The sequence below is a fragment of the Ranitomeya variabilis genome, chromosome 1, assembly GCF_051348905.1.
Source record: "Ranitomeya variabilis isolate aRanVar5 chromosome 1, aRanVar5.hap1, whole genome shotgun sequence".
NCBI lineage: Eukaryota > Metazoa > Chordata > Amphibia > Anura > Dendrobatidae > Ranitomeya > Ranitomeya variabilis.
This window is the reverse complement of record NC_135232.1, coordinates 232,491,095-232,512,521: the sequence shown is the minus strand read 5'-3', so window position 1 is coordinate 232,512,521 and position 21,427 is coordinate 232,491,095. Positions and strand designations below refer to the sequence as shown.

The following is a 21,427-nucleotide window of genomic DNA, read 5'->3' as shown; positions in this document are numbered from 1 at the left end:
CTGCTCCATCTCCTCCTCCTGCTGACCCTGGGCTCCAACACCGCCAGTTGGGGCCCGGTACTGCTAGCTGCACAGAGAAAAACACCAGCCAATGTGTCAGTGGGGTTCAGCACCGCCAGCTGTTCCCCTGCTGTGTAGCCGGCATCGTGTCCTGCAAAAGCCACGCAGACACAAGAACTGAAATTGAAGGGAACCTGTCCCCCCTCCCCCAGGCGTTTGTACGTTTTACAGCCACCTTGTACAGCGGTAATGCTGCATGTGTGCAAGGTGGCTCATAAACGTTTTCTCCTCGCACATGTGGAACTGAAAACACGTCTAAAATGTGTCCTCTGTGTGACCATTTAACCGTCCCGGAGGTGTGACTTTCCTTTGTAATGACACGCTGCAACCCCCTTGGTAGCGCTGCCCGTCTTCTGGCATCATTGTTTGGCTGCCTGCACCTCTGCGGCCGCCCTGACCCACACAACGCCCCTCGGTGTCTTATTTATTGGGACTGCGAGGGTGTGATTGATGGGCATGAGCAGTGCATCAGTTCGCCTGTCCCTCATCTCCTTCCGCCTTCTTCAGACTGTGCGGCTTCATGGCCGTGGCATGCGATAAGGGATCAACTGACGCCGCACAGTCTGAAGCGGGTGTAAGGACCCGAGTGTGAGAGGCGAACATATGTGCTGCGCCAGGCCATGAATCACAGCCCCGCAGTGTTTTAACAATGTTAAGACACTGCGGGGCTGGGATTCATGGTCATCGCGAACCGCACCGGCCGACATTAAATGATGTCAGAAGATGGGCAGCGCTAACAGCGCTAGGCCAGGGGATAACACGACAGCGCAGACTCCTGTACAGCAAATAACAACGCTCAGGAGGCTGCACCCAGCACCAAGGTGGGATTCTTGACATCTGTGCTGCGTCTCAGTACGAAGGGAACTCGCGCCTCCAACACAGTTTGACTGTATAAAGGGCTAAATGTTATACGTGTTTCATTCAGCGTGTGCAAGGAGAAAAATTAAAAGAGCAACCTTTGACTTGTGCAGCACTACTGCTGCATAAGCTGTGGCTCTTCTACTTTGTAACCCCTGAGGGGGGGTTAAAGGTTACCTTTGAAATTGGTTCAATTAGGCTTCGGCCTACACTCTGCTCCCCCTGCAGAGCCCGGGCTCCAACACTGCCAGTTGGGGCCTGGTACTGCTAGCTGCACAGAGCCAAACACCAGCCAATGTGTCAGTGGGGTTCAGCACCGCCAGCTGTTCCCCTGCTGTGCAGCCGGCAACGTGTCCTGCAACTGCCACGCAGGCACAACAGACCCAAAGCTGCCGCCAGTGCAGGCTTCGGCCTACACTCTGCTCCATCTCCTCCTCCTGCTGACCCTGGGCTCCAACACTGCTAGTTGGGGCTCTAGGAAGACAAGCTTGAATAGGTCCCCATCCTGGTTCCAGCACCGTCAGCTGGTTCCGGGCAGAGCCTTTGGCTTAGGTGCCTCCCTCTGGGTATCCGAGTTCCACCAACGTCAGGTGGTCCTTGGTAGTGCTTTCAGGCACGGGTACCTCCTGCTTAGTAACCAGGTTCCAGTAACGTCAGCTGGTCCTCGGTCGTTCCATTGGCTCTTGGACCTTCGGCTACCCATCCGGGTTCCAGCACCGTCAGCTGGTTCTCGGCAGTGTCTTTTGCTCTTGTACCTTCTGCTCCCCATCCTGGTTCCAGTACCGTCAGCTGGTTCCGGGCAGAGCCTTTGGCTTAGGTGCCTCCCTCTGGGTATCCGAGTTCCACCAACGTCAGGTGGTCCTTGGTAGTGCTTTCAGGCACGGGTACCTCCTGCTTAGTAACCGGGTTCCAGTAACGTCAGCTGGTCCTTGGTAGTTCCATTGGCTCTTGGACCTTCGGGTAGCCATCCGAGTTCCAGTTCCATCAGCTGTTTCTCTGCATTTTCTCAGCCTTCTTGTACCTTCTGCTACATTTCCAAGTTCAAGAGACTAAACACGATGACCCGGAAGACCACCCCTAAGATGACGACGACACCAGAGACGACAACCACCGTGATGACGACGACCCTGGAGACGATGACCCTGAAGACCACCCCGATGACGACGACCCCGGAGACGACAACCACCGTGATGACGACGACCCTGGAGACGATGACCCTGAAGACCACCCCGATGACGACGACCCCGGAGACGACGACCCTGGAGACGACGACCCTGGAGACGACGACGAACCGGAAGACCGAGAAGCAGAAGAACAAGAGGCTGCAGAACAAAGAGCAGAAGAACATTAAGCATAAGACTAAATATCAGAGCAAAAGATATTATCTAAATTATAAGCAGAAGAAGACTAAGCAGTGTATGGGGGTGAGTCCGTTCCTCCTCGTGGTGCCCCTGGATAAAGCCTGATGCTGCAGGCCAAACTGAACGCGGACAAATGTAACTGTTTTGTGACAGGCAGAACGGAAGGTGTAATCTTCAAACTTTTATAGATAACAACTACGGGAATGCCTGTCACAAATAAGAATATGATGAAGAAGTTGAATATGAAGAAGATAATAGTAAAATAAAAAGAATATGAACAATGTAACAAAAAAAATAATAGGTAGAAGATGAAGAAGAAGATGAATAAGGTGAAGAAGTTGATGTCAAAGAAGCTGATGATGAGGATAATGAAGAAGAAAGTGTGGGAGAAGTAAAGAAGAAGGTGAAGGGCGTGGAAGTAGTGAAACATCAATATCTGACAAAATAAAATAAAAAAAAATAACAGTCAAAATCTTTCTAACGCCGAACGTCATAAAAAAAAATAAAAATCCTGCTATTCTATTTGATTGGGCTAAACCTCTGTGCCTTTAATGTCTCCGCCACCTCCCCCAATACATCCTACATTATTCTTAGTTGTTTTCCTTCATGTAGAATGAACCTACAAGTTTATAAAGGGTTTATTTTAATTCCGATATTTTCGTCCCATTGACTTGCATTGGGATCGGGTATCGGTATCGGATTAGATCCGATACTTTGACGGTATCGGCCGATACTTTCCGATACCGATACTTTCCGATATCGGAAGGTATCGCTCAACACTAACTATCAGTATTTGGTCAGTATTTTACATCAGTATTTGTAAGCCAAAACCAGGAGTGGAACAATTAGAGGAAAAGTATAACAGAAACATATGCACCACTTCTGCATTTATCACCCACTCCTGGTTTTGGCTTACAGATACTGATGTAAAATACTGACCAAATACTGCTAGTGTGACGGCAGCCTAAGGGTTCATGTATTACAGCTGCGTTGTTACACCTCAACCCATCAATTATTTACATGCGTAATTAATTGTCTACAGGTTTTATTACCTGTTTCCGCCACCCTGGGGAATGGAATACCCAGGCCTGAACCCTAAACCTGTGTCTGCCCTTGTCTCAATTAGGACCTATCCCTGAACCTGTGTGTATCTAAGTCCGATTCTTTCCCGAAACCTCCTGTGTTTGAGCCAGTATCTATCTCTAATACCTGCAGTGTCTGAACCAATACCTATCTCAAACACCTGCAGTATCTGGTCTGAACCAGTACCTGCAGTGTCTGAACCAGCACCTATCCCTATTCTGCTGTCGTTGTGCAACATCAGAGTCCTGCGAGTACACTTACTACTTCATTGTAAGTACCCTGTGTGAATGTGGTCCTTTCTATCCTGTGTGTATCTGTCCTTGTATTGGTCTTGTGTGAACTTGAGCCTGTCTGCCCTGTGTGTACTTGCCCTTGTAATTATCAAGTGCTTATGTAAATCATGCACAGAGGGTGTTGTTCCAGATACAGCGGAGTCACAGATGGGAAAAGAACCAATTTCATACAGTCTACTTTCTGTATCTATTTTACTTAGGGATTAAATTATTCCTACTCGGTTTTGATAAAGACACAAAGCGAACACATCAAACAAAAATATTTCACCAGAAGGCTATATCTTCTGTGCTGAACAGCTCAGCCCCCAAGAGAACTGTTTCTGTTATATTCTCTACGTAAATTTACCTGTTGGAGTGTCCATCTGAACCAGCTGCCGTTACCTTTTTATACCCTGAGAGAAGCTGGTTTAATTAAATCAGTGCAAAGCACGGGCTCGCCTGCGGTTCAGCACAGTGATTCACAATCCTAAGAATAAATACTTCTATTCCTATTTCCCAATCAAATATTCCCTTCCCATTCTGGTGTAATCTCAAGAAAACTAGAGGAAAAGTCCATCCACGATTATATTAAGAATATTCCAAAATTAACCATCTTTACCTACATATCAGCAAAGGTGCTATGGACAAAGACTGTTGGAGCTGAACCACTGCTCTGTTTTATATTGTTCCACAGAGACTCCTCTTCCAGCAGACAAATAGGAAGCACAAGTCTTGTCTGGGGTTCGCTGCATGGTGTGTCAGCACCAAAGAGTAGCATATAATATTCAGTCACTGAACCGCAAGAGAACGTGGTCCGTAAAGTCAACATACCTAATCAACTAACTATAGGCCTTACATCTCTTGGCGCCAAAAATATATTGTGATGTGTGCACCTTTACTTACTGTGGCGTCGCAGTCGGCTTTAGTGTCCTTACTCCGGGTCTCTTCCGAACAAAATAATCAGCACTCGCATGCGGATCTGGAGCTCTTCCAGCCGGTGAGCAATACCGAGGATGCCTGTGGTGTGACTCTGTCATGGGGCGTAGCACCTCTCTCTCCAGGTCTTAGTCCCTTCTGTTCCTTAACAGCTTGTACAGCAGGAATTCCCTCGCATCAGGACAGGTTCGGATCCCAGACCAGCTCAGCTCCAATCTGCAGCTGCTTCTAACTCAGAGGGGTGCTGTCACGAGAGGATATAATCGGATCCCTCTCCAGCACAGCTTCACTCACCCCTCATTCCTGCAGACCTTGCACAAGATGGTCACGCTTCCTTTTACGGTGTTTCATTTTATAAAACACTCCTAAATCATCTTATAGACATAATACAGTCTCTTAACCAAGTTCAACAACAGCAACATTTTGTGTCCAGTTAAAAAAATGAACTATAAAGAAACAAGTATATTTACAGCAAGTGCAGGGATTATTCAGGCGTGCATACAAGTATCCTCAATTATACCACCCTGGTGGGCCGTCACACATGTCACACTTACCTGATCCTGTTCATTCCATTTGAAACGTGTCATGTCTCACCTGTCCACATCTGCGTTTCCATGCCTGTCTGTGTCTGCGGTTTCCTGCTTCACCACATCCGCGGTATCCTGCTTGACCTCATCTGCGGTTCCCTGCTTGACTACACCTGCGGTTCCCTGTCCGTCAGTCTGAACTTGGTCCTACCCTTTCCTCTATTCCAGTCGCATCTGCCAGTGACCCAGTCCATCCTAAAACTGTTACTGTTCCTCCATTTCTAACTGGCTCCTACCTGTGCCAGTATATCAGCTATGCCCGCCTGCCAGTGTATTTGCCATGCCTGCCTACCTTCAGTATATCAGTTATGCCCATCTGCACCGACCTGCCAGTATACTAACCATGTCTGCCTGTATACCAGCCATATATGACTGTACCCGCCTGCCAGTACATCATCCGTATCTGCCAGCGACTGTGCAAGCCAGCCGTGGCTGCCAGTACCTGCCAGTCAATGAATCAGCTGAGCCAGACAGTATACCAACAGTACCTGAGTGCACCTGTCATTACAGTGTCCTGTACCCTTGAGGTCTGCTGCTACTGCCAGATGCCACCCTGGAGTGGTACCTGGCAGCTATCCAGTGGCGTATCTAGGAGGGGGCAGCCGGGGCATATGCCCCGGGCGCAGCCGGCAGGGGGGTGCAGTTGGGCCGCCTAATGCGGCGGTCCAAAGTGTCTCCCCCGGCTGATTAAATCTAATTGAACAACAAAATTTATTCATATGACTTTTTTATAAAATGTAAAGAGGGTCCTATATAAATACTGCAGGTGTCTCAAATAGTCAATAAAAGAGAAAAAATATTATTTGACTATAAATAAACGCTTCCATAGACCAAAAAGACAAAAAAAAAAAAAAAAACAGGACTGTCTGAACAAAGCTAAGGCTGCTCCACTCCTGGAGCCATGTGTTAATCAACAGCCATTATACTGCCAGCCACATACGCTCAGATCGGGTGCTCTTCGAATGAAGCAGACGCTTCCAATAGTACATGCATGTACTATAAATAAAGGGGCCTATATAATAATAGATGTATCAAATTGTCAAAAGAGAATAAATATTATTGGGACTATAGGTGTATGAAAATATCAATAAAAGAGAATAAATATTATTGGGACTATATATATATATAAAAAGTCCTATATAATAATAGGTGTAATAATACACTTTGATACACTACGATTTCGGTGTTATATCTATTTAATATGCTTTGATGTCACTTTGATAACAATTTGTTATCAATTTGTGGGAATCGTATCAGTAATCAATTTAATACACTTTGATTCACTACGATATCCGTATGATGTCTATTTAACACACTTTATTGGATTTTAATTAATTATCTGCTAGTCAGAACACATATTTGGTAAACACCTCTTAACACAGACCCTGACAGTGTTGAAAGTTATGCTATCACCACTTTCTGAACACTTGTAAAATAAGTGATACTATATCTTATTAAACTCATCACCACTGTATGCTGTTGTACATCACGCTGTAATCCCACTGAAATGTGCTGTTGTAGCTGAACTGTAACACTGTATATTATCTATTTTGTAAGAAGTGTAATGATGAATGTTAATTGTACATGTGATGATTTTTATATCATTCTGTATGAATTTTATAGTATTGAAATGTCTTTGAGATGTATTTATTTTATTACATTAAAATCTTTAAAAATTTTACAATACCCTGTCTTTGCTTTTTTTAGAAATGTATAAAACACCCGCTTTATACTTGACAAAAACACAGGATATACATAATATGCCCAATACAATGAGCCTGGTGTGTTATAAAACTCATATAAAATGAGAGTCACAGTATCAAAAATACTGCTCTGTTCCTACATGAGCACATCTGGTTGTATTTAAGCATGGAAATAGCTCCTGAAACACGACACCTAGTCTGTGATACACAGAATGCCTTTCAAGGCGTTCGTATACATCAGAAATGATAAGTACCTGGCTATCATAACTGCTATATATGTGTATCATAGAATGGTGTTACAGCTATACATCAATACTGTACCCAGATTTCCTGCCTGAAATTTTGGTGCCTCGGCCATAACAAGCTGGTGGGCCACACTGTGCATGAAATATCTTTTTTCTGTTTAACAGCACAGTTAGGGCTAGCTCTTAGGGCCAGCTGACGCGGAGTGGGGGCGCCATATCCGCTTCACAGTAGGGTGCCAACCTCCACTGCCAGGCAAGAGTTAGTTCGGCAGGGAGCAGTTAGAGCAAGGTAATGGGTATATGTGTAGTACTGTTTTTTGCACTTGTTGCACTTTAGGGTATGGTGTTGTGCACCTCTATCACATGGGTGATTTACTGCCATCATTGCCCTGTAATACTAGTCGGCAAGACCTTCCTCTATCTGTCCTTGGTGGCATGTTGACATAAATGCATCACTTTGTGTAGCTGGCAGATTGGAGCAATAGTGGTCAGTCGACGTTGAGCGGGGGCGCCTATCTCGAATATATGTTTAGGGTGCCAACCTCCGCTGTAAGGTAGGGCATTTCAGTACAAATACAGTGCGAGAGGCAGTTCAGTCTGGCACGGTTGTCTGTATGTTGATTGTTGATGTTCTAAGGTTTTTAGAGATTTAATAAAATTGGTTTTATTCAGTATCTGAACATATAAGGTTTTCTTTTGGTTTTGCTTAGTTTTTTGGACCTTAGTTGACTATTCTAATTAGTTTTATACACAGAATGCCTTTCACATAACATGCTGCAGAAACACGATCATTTTGTATTATGTGATCATTGGGGATAAAATACATTGCTGTGATTACAGCAGCAAACTCATATCAACTTCATATAAATGTAATACTGTAAAAACACAGGATATACATAATATGCCCAATACAGTGAGCCTGCTGTGTTATAAAACTCATATAAAATGAGAATCACAGTATCAAATAATGCTGCAAAAACACAGGATATAAATAATATGCCCAATACAGTGAGCCTGCTGTGTTATAAAACACATAAAATGAGAATCACAGTATCAAATAATGCTGCAAAAAAACACAGGATATACATAATATGCCCAATACAGTGAGCCTGCTGTGTTATAAAACTCATATAAAATGAGAGTCATAGTATCAAATAATGCTGCAAAAACACAGGATATACATAATATGCCCAATACAATGAGCCTGATGTGTTATAAAAGTCTTATAAAATGAGAATCACAGTATCAAATAATGCTGCAAAAACACAGGTTATACATAATATGCCCAATACAATGAGCCTGGTGTGTTATAAAACTCATATAAAATGAGAGTCACAGAATCAAATAATGCTACAAAAACACAGGATATACATAATATGCCCAATACAGTGAGCCTGATGTGCTATAAAACTCATATAAAATGAGAATCACAGTATCAAATAATGCTGCAAAAACACAGGATATAAATAATATGCCCAATACAGTGAGCCTGCTGTGTTATAAAACACATAAAATGAGAATCACAGTATCAAATAATGCTGCAAAAAAACACAGGATATACATAATATGCCCAATACAGTGAGCCTGCTGTGTTATAAAACTCATATAAAATGAGAGTCACAGTATCAAATAATGCTGCAAAAACACAGGATATACATAATATGCCCAATACAATGAGCCTGATGTGTTATAAAACTCTTATAAAATGAGAATCACAGTATCAAATAATGCTGCAAAAACACAGGTTATACATAATATGCCCAATACAATGAGCCTGGTGTGTTATAAAACTCATATAAAATGAGACTCACAGTATCAAATAATGCTGCAAAAACACAGGTTATACATAATATGCCCAATACAATGAGCCTGGTGTGTTATAAAACTCATATAAAATGAGAGTCACAGTATCAAATAATGCTGCAAAAACACAGGTTATACATAATATGCCCAATACAATGATCCTGGTGTGATATAAAACTCACATAAAATGAGAGTCAAAGTATCAAATAATGCTGCAAAAACACAGGTTATACATAATATGCCCAATACAATGAGCCTGGTATGTTATAAAACTCATAAAATGAGAATCGCAGTATCAAATAATGCTGCAAAAACACAGGCTATACATAATATGCCCAATACAATGAGCCTGGTGTGTTATAAAACTCATATAAAATGAGAGTCACAGTATCAAATAATGCTGCAAAAACACAGGTTATACATAATATGCCCAATACAATGAGCCTACTGTGTTATAAAACTCATATAAAATGAGAATCACAGTATCAAATAATGCTGCAAAAACACAGGATATACATAATATGCCCAATACAATGAGCCTGGTGTGTTATAAAACTCATATAAAATGAGAGTCACAGTATCAAATAATGCTGAAAAAACACAGGATATACATAATATACCCAATACAATGAGCCTGGTGTGTTATAAAACTCAAATAAAATGAGAATTACAGTATCAAATAATGCTGCAAAAACACAGGTTATACATATGACTGTTTGTATATCTCCCCCACATCTCTTTTGCTGTGTTGATTGCATGACCATTTGGTGAATGTCTTGCATGGACACATCTGTTTATGTTTAAGTAAGGAGAAGGTCATACTTGAAGCACGTCATCTACTCTGTGTAAAATGAGATGACCATTAGCTGTATGTCTCACACAGACACTTCTGTTTGTGTGACCGACAGAAACACTGCTTCTAAAATACATTGCCCTGATTACAGAAGCAAGCTCACAATAACTACATATAATATGACAATCTAATAGGATATAAAAACAATCAAATACTGTGATAATCACTGCATCAAATACTGTGATAACAATATCATAGTATATCAAAAGGGGAAACCAGCCAGACGGAGGGAAAGCAGGCAGACAGGGAGGGGTGGGGTTACACACTTTGATACACTTTGATAGGGGCAGGTCCACCTGTCAAATTAAGTTTGACGAATCATACCTCTTCTCTACTACTTCCACTTAACAATATGCATTTTGTACTCCCGTACTCCTTTGTTTACACAGTGACAGCAAGGTCTGCCCTGCTGCATAGTCATATGCACCCCATTACACCTTGGAACCCACATACTGGATAGGCCCATAAAAATCCAATTGTATTTTTTAATGGTATGGTGGTTCCCTCTTTTCAGAATTACTTACAGGAGAATTTTGCAATTTTATTTGCCAGGTTTTTAACACTAAGGTTCAGATACGGCTTTAAAGAAGGCTAATACTTGCAATGCAAATTTATTGCAAAGTACAAAATTTAAGGAATAGTATGATTGAATAGTATGAGTGCGTACACTTTTGTATATGTTAACATACAAAGGTTAACTACATATAAGGATTAAATACATATAATGATTAAATATATATAAAGATTAACTACATACAGTATACTTACACCGTCACCAAGATGCTTTTAAACATCATCCGTCTGGAATATCCGAGAAGCAACACCAAGACAGAGAACCCCTGGGAGATTACCTACACTGCATTGGCATCCCCATTTATGCAGGTATGAGCACACTGTACATGTACAGGTACCCCAGTTTTTGAATCTGTCTTACTCATGTTTCTCTGGTCTTATATAGTGATTTACACTACTGTATGTAGTAACTCTAATTTCACCCAGCCTTCAAGTGGACAGCTTTCAAGGTTGTATGAAACTGAAATATCATCTAGTCATCAGACGAGGGGCCATAAACCCCTAGAATATAGAAGCCACAAGGATTTCGATCAAAGCACCACAGGCAGAGTTTCAGTAAACCTTAATGTTTTACAATTACAAACAGCAAACACATAGAGGCTTAGAACTGTTTGTGAAGTGAATAAACAAACATTTCTCAAGATTGTGTCACTATGAGCATTGTCTGTCACATCTGTACAGTATTTTAATCTGGATTCAAAATTGCCATTTGTATATTCGCCATTTGTACATTTGATGCAGCCCAAGTTATGGCTCTCAAGGACAGAAATATTTGTAATGAACTACTAAGCCAAACTAACAGCATTGCTTTATCAAATTTATATGAAGTGTATTGTGTCCAATGTGAGCAACCAGACAACACAAAAAGGATCTTTTCAAGTGAGCTCTTTAAGGTACACAAATGTTATGAAGTCTTTGCCAACAAGGATGTGGTTTCACCTATGGGGGTACCTTTTTTAAAAATATACTATTGCCATCACAGCCCCCCTTGCACAAAATTCTGTGGCCTATAACAGTACAGGACACGTTCATCCAGATCATGTAGTCGGAGATAAGCAAGAGACATTGCAGGAAACAGAGTTAAGAAGTAGCCCAATGTAGGGGTGTGGGTCTATGTGACGTGTAATGGAGTGCATGAGCTGACAAACAATTGGCAATGGGAGGTCCTTTTTTAATAAATAAAATAGTGCCATCACAGCCCCCTTGCCCAAAATTCACTGGCCTATAACATTACAGAGCACGTTCACCCTGGTCATCTAGTGGCAGGTAAAGAAGAGACATTGCAGGAGACAGAGTTAATAAGTAGGCCTAATGTAGGGGTGTGGGTCTCTGAGACTTGTAATGGAGTGCCTGGCCTGACAAGCATTTGCTCATGGGGGTACATTTTTAAAAAATATTTCATGTGGATCATAGACACCCTTTCCAAAAAAATGACTGTCTGTATCAGCACGGAACACGTGAAGCCTGGTGATCTAGTGGTGGAGAATGAGGAGACATTGCTGAAGGCCTCATTAAAAATGTGTTGCCAAAGACGCACGTGTCTGTCTAAAGGGCAAAGTGCAACATGTTCGTGAGATGCTGAATTAGAGAAAGCAGATCAGTGTTGGAGGAAAACCAAACAAACTAATGGATGCTTGTGAAAAAATAAGTTTAAAGAGGAGTGCACCGTCCGTAACTATAAACCCACCCGTGGCACAAGCTTCTTCATCTTCACCCATACATATTACCAATAATATCCGAATGTCGCAGTCGAAAATTATTTGTTATAGTGTAACGAACACTGTTAAAGGAATGCCACTAAACGTAGATAACCAGTAACCTGGGAAACGCCAGATTTCCTCTTTACAAGATATGGACGATGCTGATGTGGATGACGACTTTGAAATTTACAACATCCACACCAAGAAGATGAAGATCACAGCTTCAAAAATGTCTGGAAAAACATTTTCTCTTGGGCAAACTTTCCCTCCTACTAAAGTGGTACCGAATGATGCATACACAGCTCTCATGTCTATTTAGCGTGAGATGGTTGAAATATGATGTATTTGGGTTTTTTTTGTCCATGTCCACTTTTTGAAAGCGAGCAGAGAAGAAGTATGAAATAGCGTGAAGATGTGTGATTTTGGTCACTAAGGAGGTGATGTCAGGTACAGATAGGTAGATCTTCGTGTACTGATGATATAGCAAACCGTGCCATTACATCAGCTGTCCCAGGCCGAAGGTGTAGATGGAGAAGAGTAGGGATCCTAGAACTCAGCCTTGGGGAACACCGAAAGACCGGGGTCGAAGTGAGGAGGTGGTGTGGGAGAGGGAGACACTGAATGTCCCTGTAACAGCCTGGTTGTTTTTTAAAGACTGTGCCGATAACTCCAAAAAGGCCATTTGCACCACCGGCCATGCCCGCAGCAGCAGAGGTAGCAAAAATCCCATCCTAACCACTACAAGCATGATCAGGCACATGGCAGCAAAGCACCTGACTTTGTTGGTTGAACACAAGGCTCCATGAACAGTGTCTGCGGGTGATACCACTGCTTCTTCCAATGTTGTGCATGCAAGCCAATCCACTGTCTATGGTGCATTTTAAGATGCCTCATGCCCTGCATCTGCAGTTGCACACAAACTGAAATAGCACCATCAACAAGCACGTCCATGTCCTTGTCCCAGTCCTTGGAAAGCAAGCCGAAATACGCAGCCAACGCCACAGTACTAAATTCACAAATTTGACATCTGCTTGCGCTGGAAATGTTGCATTTTAGGCCCGTGGGAGACGTAAGCTTTCCGCAACCTGATGGCGGTGACCATCACAAGGTACTCATTACCCAGCCACCACAATTTTTCCCGGTCTGCCATCATGACATCACACAAGCAAGCACGTGTCCCACAACATTACCCGTACCCTCCACAATGCTGTTATTGGGAAAGTCCACCTAACCACAGACACGTGGTCAGGGATGGTACATCTCACTAACGGCACACTGGACTAAGATAGTGGAAGCCGGGACCCAGTCCAACCTTGAGATGGTGCACATCCTCCAAACCGCGAGTATTGCAGGCCCTATGTCAATCTGGGTTGCCCCCCACAGTCTACAGCTCCTGTACCTCCTCCTCCTTTGCATCCTCTTCAGCCTCCATCTCCAAAAGTAACACATCAGTCACAAGCTGAAAGCACTGCAGCACTGCCTCAGCCAAGCGGCAACAGGCTGTGCTGAAGGTAATATGCTGTGACAAGCCGCACAATGATGAAGAGTTGTGGACAGCTCATAAAGAGCAGGCAAATCTGTTGCTGACACCGCTCAACCTACAGCCAGGCATGGTCGTGTGTGACAATGGCTGGAACCTGGTGGCTGCTCTGTGTCGAGGCAAGCTCACACACGTGCCATGCCTGGCCCATGTGCTTAACCTCATTGTTGAACGTTTTCAGAAAAGCGACACGGAGGTGCCAGATTTGCTAAGAAAAGTACGAGGCTCTGCATACCCATTTTAGAAAGTCAGCTAGAGCTTCATCCGCCCTTGCCGTGCTTCTGCAGCACTTGCAGCTTCTGGCTCACCGACTGATGTGTCATGTCCTCCCCATGCATTGGAACTCTACATATTTTGGAAAGGATTTGTGAGCAGAAGAAGGCATTTGTAGACTACCAGCATTAACAAGGCCGTCGGTATTCAGTTCTGACATCACACATAAGATCTCATGAGTGGACACGGATGTCAGACATATGTACCATCCTCCAAAACTTTGAGGAATTCACCAAGATGGTGATCGGCAATGATGCCATAATTAACATCTCCATCCTGCTTCTCTGTGTTCTAATATTAATATTTATACAGGTCCTTCTCAAAAAATTAGCATATAGTGTTAAATTTCATTATTTACCATAATGTAATGATTACAATTAAACTTTCATATATTATAGATTCATTATCCACCAACTGAAATTTGTCAGGTCTTTTATTGTTTTAATACTGATGATTTTGGCATACAACTCCTGATAACCCAAAAAACCTGTCTCAATAAATTAGCATATTTCACCCGGCCAATCAAATAAAAGTGTTTTTTAATAACAAACAAAAAAACCATCAAATAATAATGTTCAGTTATGCACTCAATACTTGGTCGGGAATCCTTTGGCAGAAATGACTGCTTCAATGCGGCGTGGCATGGAGGCAATCAGCCTGTGACACTGCTGAGATGTTATGGAGGCCCAGGATGCTTCAATAGCGGCCTTAAGCTCATCCAGAGTGTTGGGTCTTGCGTCTCTCAACTTTCTCTTCACAATATCCCACAGATTCTCTATGGGGTTCAGGTCAGGAGAGTTGGCAGGCCAATTGAGCACAGTAATACCATGGTCAGTAAACCATTTACCAGTGGTTTTGGCACTGTGAGCAGGTGCCAGGTCGTGCTGAAAAATGAAATCTTCATCTCCATAAAGCATTTCAGCCGATGGAAGCATGAAGTGCTCCAAAATCTCCTGATAGCTAGCTGCATTGACCCTGCCCTTGATGAAACACAGTGGACCAACACCAGCAGCTGACATGGCACCCCACACCATCACTGACTGTGGGTACTTGACACTGGACTTCAGGCATTTTGGCATTTCCTTCTCCCCAGTCTTCCTCCAGACTCTGGCACCTTGATTTCCGAATGACATGCAAAATTTGCTTTCATCAGAAAAAAGTACTTGGGACCACTTAGCAACAGTCCAGTGCTGCTTCTCTGTAGCCCAGGTCAGGCGCTTCTGCCGCTGTTTATGGCTCAAAAGTGGCTTTACCTGGGGAATGCGGCACCTGTAGCCCATTTCCTGCACACGCCTGTGCACGGTGGCTCTGGATGTTTCCACACCAGACTCAGTCCACTGCTTCCTCAGGTTCCCCAAGGTCTGGAATCGGTCCTTCTCCACAATCTTCCTCAGGGTCCGGTCACCTCTTCTCGTTGTACAGCGTTTTCTGCCACATTGTTTCCTTCCAACAGACTTACCATTGAGGTGCCTTGATACAGCACTCTGGGAACAGCCTATTTGTTGAGAAATTTCTTTCTGGGTCTTACCCTCTTGCTTGAGGGTGTCAATTATGGCCTTCTTGACATCTGTCAGGTCGCTAGTCTTACCCATGATGGGGGTTTTGAGTAATGAACCAGGCAGGGAGTTTTTAAAAGCCTCAGGTATCTTTTGCATGTGTTTAGAGTTAATTAGTTGATTCATAAGATTAGGGTAATAGGTCGTTTAGAGAACCTTTTCTTGATATGCTAATTTATTGAGACAGGTTTTTTGGGTTATCAGGAGTTGTATGCCAAAATCTTCAGTATTAAAACAATAAAAGACCTGACAAATTTCAGTTGGTGGATAATGAATCTATAATATATGAAAGTTTAATTGTAATCATTACATTATGGTAAATAATGAAATTTAACACTATATGCTAATTTTTTGAGAAGGACCTGTAGTTATTTATATAGCGTCAACATATTTAGAGTTTCAAACACAACAGTCCTAAGTAACAATGATAACAATAATATAATAATTAAACAGAAATCAACTACCCTGTTTGTGACAGCTTACAATCTACACTAAGTAACAACGATAACAATAATTAAACCCCCCCAAAGAAACCTGCACGTGACAACTTACAATCTACAATGAGGTGGGGGAGAAAAAAACTACAGTGGAATGTATTTACAGTGATGTATTTACAATGATATTACTGAGGTTTGTCAACAAGTCGTGGAGGCCTGAGGACAAGGAGGAGAAGGAGACCATGGTCAGTTGTCCTCTTGGTGAGGACATGGAAGTATCGACTGTTAGCAGTCTTGCACGCATGGCTGAGTTTATGTTACGCTGCCTTTCCCGTCAACCTCGCATTCTCAAAGTTTTAGGTGAAAGGCAATACTGATTTTTGACAATTCTGGACCCACACTACAAGGAGAACTTTATTTCTCTTATTCCAGAGGCAGCCAGGTGTACTACAATGTTGGAGGACCATAGGGCCCTTCTTGCTGAATTATTAAAAAAATTACCATCTGAAAACGCTGGCAGAAGAGGTCACAGTTCGTTGGCCAAGCAAGGAGTACAGGTGGGAGAGTGTTGTGAATTCCGTTCTCGAACTCTCTCCTGTGGTCATGAATGGTACTTCGGCGAGTTCTGTTCGTGGACTCCCTCTGGTGGCTGTGAGTGGAACTGCTGGTTCTGAGGTTGTGTCCTCAGCTGCCCTCGTTTGCGGCTAGGCTGGCTTCTCTATTTAACTCCACTCAGATCGTTACTCCATGCCAGCTGTCAATGTATCGGTACTGGTTCAGATCTCTCTCGGATCTTTCTGATGACCTGTCTACTCCAGCATAAGCTAAGTCCCTGCTGGTTCATTTGTTGTTCATTGGTGTACTAATATGTTTCTTAGTGCTTGCTAAGTTCCTGTCCAGCTTGCTAACATGATATTGCCTTGCTAGCTGGAAGCTCTGGGTTGCAGAGTGGCACCTCCGCACCGTGAGTCGGTGTGGGGGTATTTTTGCACACTCTGCGTAGCTTTTTGTAGTTTTTTGTGCTGACCACATAGATTCCTTTCCTATCCTCAGTCTATCTAGTAAGTCCGGCCTCCTTTGCTGAAACCTGTTTCATCCCTGTGTTTGTGACTTTCCTCTTAACTCACAGTTAATATATGTGGGGGGCTGCCTTTACCTTTGGGGGAATTTCTCTGAGGCAAGTTAAGGCTTATTTTCCTATCTTTAGGGGTAGTTAGCTCTTAGGCTGTGAAGAGGCGTCTAGGGAGAGTTAGGTACACTCCACAGCTATTTCTAGTGTGTGTGTTAGGATTAGGATTTGCGGTCAGCAGAGTTCCCACTTCCCAGAGCTTGTCCTGTCTTTCAGTTTAACCATCAGGTCATTCCAGGTGCACCTAACCACCAGGTTCATAACAGGAGAGACACAACTCCAATCCAGCAGAGGCAGTGGAACACTGGCAAAGTTCGGGGAGTTTTCTCAGACCCTCCTATTGCCCTGGCCCTGATGCATGGGGGATTCTCACAAGGAGTGCTTTGTTTTGGAGAATGCTGAGGGAGTACCTTGCTGACCGTACCAATGTCCTCTCTCATTCCTCTGTGCCCTTTAATTATTGTTTTGCAAAGCTGAACACGGAGCATGAACTGTGCCTCTCTACTGCGAATGTGCGCTGTACTCACGGTCATGGAGCGCACGGTGCCTCGCTCTCTGGCGGTCACTGTGAACATGGCTCCTCGTTTTCTGGCAGTACCGCTTTTGGCGGGATCACACACCTTCGTAATACAGAGACAGAGTACACCACCGCAAAAGCGTTCACACTTTGGTCCTCAGACTTTCTATGTGCGAAGTCACTGCCTCTAGGCAGTTGGAGCATTTAACACAGTCATGAAGCAGCCATAACAACTTGAAAGAGAAGTATTTTTAATGAGATACCACACTGTTTGATATGTGGCCTGTATTTTTTAATTTTTTAAACTAAAATAGTGTACCGAACTAGGGTAACAGACAGCAAATAAAGCTGAATGTAGGCCTGAATTTCCACAATTTGTAGGCCGCCACAAATACATCAGACGTCTGACAGCGATACCACACTGCCAAATATGTGGCCTGTTTTTTTTTAAATGCAAAATAGTGCTGTATATAATTAGAGTAACAGACAGCAAAAACAGTGGCAAAACGGCCTACTTGGAGCACACAGATATATGAGGCCTGTCACAGAAATACCACACTGCCAAATAAGTGGCCTGTAGTTTTTGTAATGCAAAATATTGCTGTATATAAGTAGAGTAACAGACAGTTAAAAAAAGTGGTAAATCGGCCTACAATGCCCAAACTTGAAGCACGCAGATATATGAGGCCTGTCACGGAAATATCACACTGCCAAATATGTGGCCTGTATTTTTTGTAATGGAAAATAGTTCTGTATATAAGTAGAATAACAGACAGCAAAAAAAGTGGTAAACTGGCCTACAATGCCCAAACTTGGAGCACGAAGATATATGAGGCCTGTCACGGAAATACCACACTGCCAAATATGTGGCCTGTATATTTTGTATTGAAAAATAGTGCGGTATATAAGTAGAGTAACAGACAGCAAAAAAATGGTAAACCAGCCTACAATGCCCAGACTTGGAGCACGCAGTTATATGAGGCCTGTCACGGAAATACCACACTGCCAAATATGTGGCCTGTATTTTTTGTAATGGAAAATAGTGCTGTATATAATTAGAGTAACAGACAGCAAAAAAAGTGGTAAACCGGCATACAATGCCCAAACTTTGATCAAGCAAATATATGAGGCCTGTCACGGAAATATCACACTGCCAAATATGTGGTCTGTATTTTCTGAATGCAAATTAGTGCTGTATATAAGTAGAGTAACAGACAGCAAAAAAAGTGGTAAACCAGCCTACAATGCCCAAACTAGGAGCACGCAGATATATGAGGCCTGCCACGGAAATACTACACTGCCAAATACGTGGCCTGTATTTTTGTAAAGGAAAATAGTGCTGTATATAAGTAGTGTAACAGACAGCAAAAAAAGTGGTAAACCAGCCTACAATGCCCAAACTTGGAGCACGCAGATATATGAGGCCTGTCACGGAAATACCACACTGCCAAATATGTGGCCTGTATTTTTTGAAATGCAAAATAGTGCTGTATATAAGTAGAGTAATAGACAGCAAAAACAGTGGAAAACCAGCCTACAATGCCCAAACTTGGAGCACGTAGATTTATGAGGCCTTTTTTGGTGAATTTAAAACACACAAAAAAAACAGTGACACAAGGCTAGCACACACAACTATGCTACGTATGCCTGACAAACTATGATTTTTAAACAGGCCTCAGTCTGAAAGAACAGACTGTATTTTTTTGGGGGGGTGAATTTTTTGGGAAAAAAATGCAACTAGGTATATAGTAAAGAAGCTGCAGCAGCAGCAGACAGTTATGGAGCTTTGGGTGGGATGCAGTGGGAGCAATGTACGCACATACAGTGCCTGCAGGCCTTGCACTGATGTGGATATGCTGTGCCCTGCCTACCTAGCGCTGCAATATTGGGACCCACGAATTAGCCCTAAAAAGGATTGTTGGTTTCTCAGGAGTTGTGGATTTAACATTTGCAGACCTACACTAACTATAAAAACCAAGATTCTGACCCTATCTCGGCAGCAGCTATCCCTACTCTTGCTGAATCCGGAGCTGAATGCGGTGAGCAGGGCGGCGCCAGGTCTCTTATACTCAGGATGATGCTGTGTGGCCAAGCCAATCACTGCATGACCACAACAAAGATGGCTGTGGCATTTCATGGCCTGGCAGACAATCCCTGCAGCGTGGTTTGGTCTCTAAAGTCCGCCAAAAATGCTGGGATGGAGACACCAGTTGCCGCCGAATAATCCAGGAAATGTTCGGTGCTCGGTGAGTACACCGAGTGCACTGATACTCGGGCGAGTAACGAGTAGTGGTGAGCACGTTCGCTCATCACTAGTAAGGACGTCTGGTGTAACAGAGTGAATAACGTCTGTGATCCTCTGTTTTAAGTGATTAATGTCGCCGACACATTCAATGTACACATGTTGCTTCACATAACCCCAAAAGTAAAAGCCTGAGGGCGCACAGAACACACTGAACTTTCCTCTGTACCGTCCACATCTCGACTGGCATGGAAAGCCACACAGCTAGCATAAGCTTGTGGTTGCATGATGTCACAGACCTGGCAGTGTATTAATCAGAGTTCAGTTTATCAGAGGTTAATCCGACTGGGGGTTCAGCAACAGCTTCAATGAGTTTGTGTTGTTTGATTGGTTCTTGTTATCTCTCCTCATGAACAGGTCTGATATGATTGGGCGAGAGAAAGGGCGCCAAAATGTAAACTATAAATAGATCCTGTGACTGGTCAAAAGTGCACCATGACTTTACAGACACACTATATATATACATCAATGTATATAGAATTTCCCAAGGGTGCTATTATATTGGAGAAGCATACTTTATGGCAAATTAAATTAATTCAAGTTAGACAGAGAAGTGTTAATGGACTTAAGGCCCCGTCTCACATAGCGAGATCGCTGCTGAGTCACTAGTTTTGTGACGCAACAGCGACCTCAGTAGCGATCTCGCTATGTGTGACACGTACCAGCAATCAGGCCCCTGCTGTGAGATCGCTGGTCGTGTCGGAATGGCCTGGACCTTTTTTTGGTCGTTGAGGTCCCGCTGACATCGCTGAATCGGTGTGTGTGACACCGATCCAGCGATGTCTTCACTGGTAACCAGGGTAAACATCGGGTTACTAAGCGCAGGGCCGCGCTTAGTAACCCGATGTTTACCCTGGTTACCAGCGTAAATGTAAAAAAAACTACATACTCACCATCTGATGTCCGTCAGGTCCCTCGCCGTCTGCTTCCTGCTCTGACTGACTGCCGGCCGGAAAGTGAGAGCAGATCACAGCAGTGACGTCACCGCTGCGCTCTGCTCTCACTGTACGGCGGCTCAGTCAGAGCAGGAAGCAGACGGCAAGGGACACCGAAAGGCGAGTATGTACTGTTTGTTTTTTTTGGTAACCAGGGTAAACATCGGCCCTGCGCTTAGGAACCCGATGTTTACCCTGGTTACCCGGGTGCTGCAGGGGGACTTTGGCATCGTTGAAGACAGTTTCAACGATGCCGAAGTCGTTCCCCTGATCGTTGGTCGCTGGAGAGAGCTGTCTGTGTGACAGCTCCCCAGCGACCACACAGCGACTTACCAACGATCACGGCCAGGTCGTATCGCTGGTCGTGATCATTGGTAAATCGCTATGTGAGACGGGGCCTTTAGTCTCTAGGAAGTGACAGATTACAGACCTCTCCCCAGAGACCGGAGAGACAGCTTGTTTAGCAGAAAATGGTGTGCTTTAAATGAGTTTTCTGTTTTCAGAAAAATCCTCTCTCTTGACTGCAGTTTTGTTTTGTTTTGTTTTTTAAAAAAAAACCTGTACAAGTCCAGCACTGAGTTTCTGCTGTCGCTCTCCTTGTCAGTTATTGTCTGCAGTGCTCATGTCACATCGTTAGCGCTGCAGCCAATAATTGTGTTTAGTTGCACATCCTGAGAAAGCGGATCAAGCCACTCAGAGCCACT

At 43.5% G+C, this 21,427-nt stretch overlaps 1 protein-coding gene across 1 annotated transcript in view; it reads left to right on the top strand.

The window, feature by feature from the left end:
* The first annotated feature begins 2,376 nt into the window (after nucleotides 1-2,376).
* LOC143811948 (uncharacterized) overlaps nucleotides 2,377-21,427 on the top strand; it is a 230,289-nt gene continuing 211,238 nt past the window's right edge. Inside the window, exon 1 of the mRNA XM_077293264.1 lies at nucleotides 2,377-2,682. The gene's annotated coding sequence lies outside the window, so the exon portion shown is untranslated. The remainder of the gene's footprint in view (nucleotides 2,683-21,427) is intronic.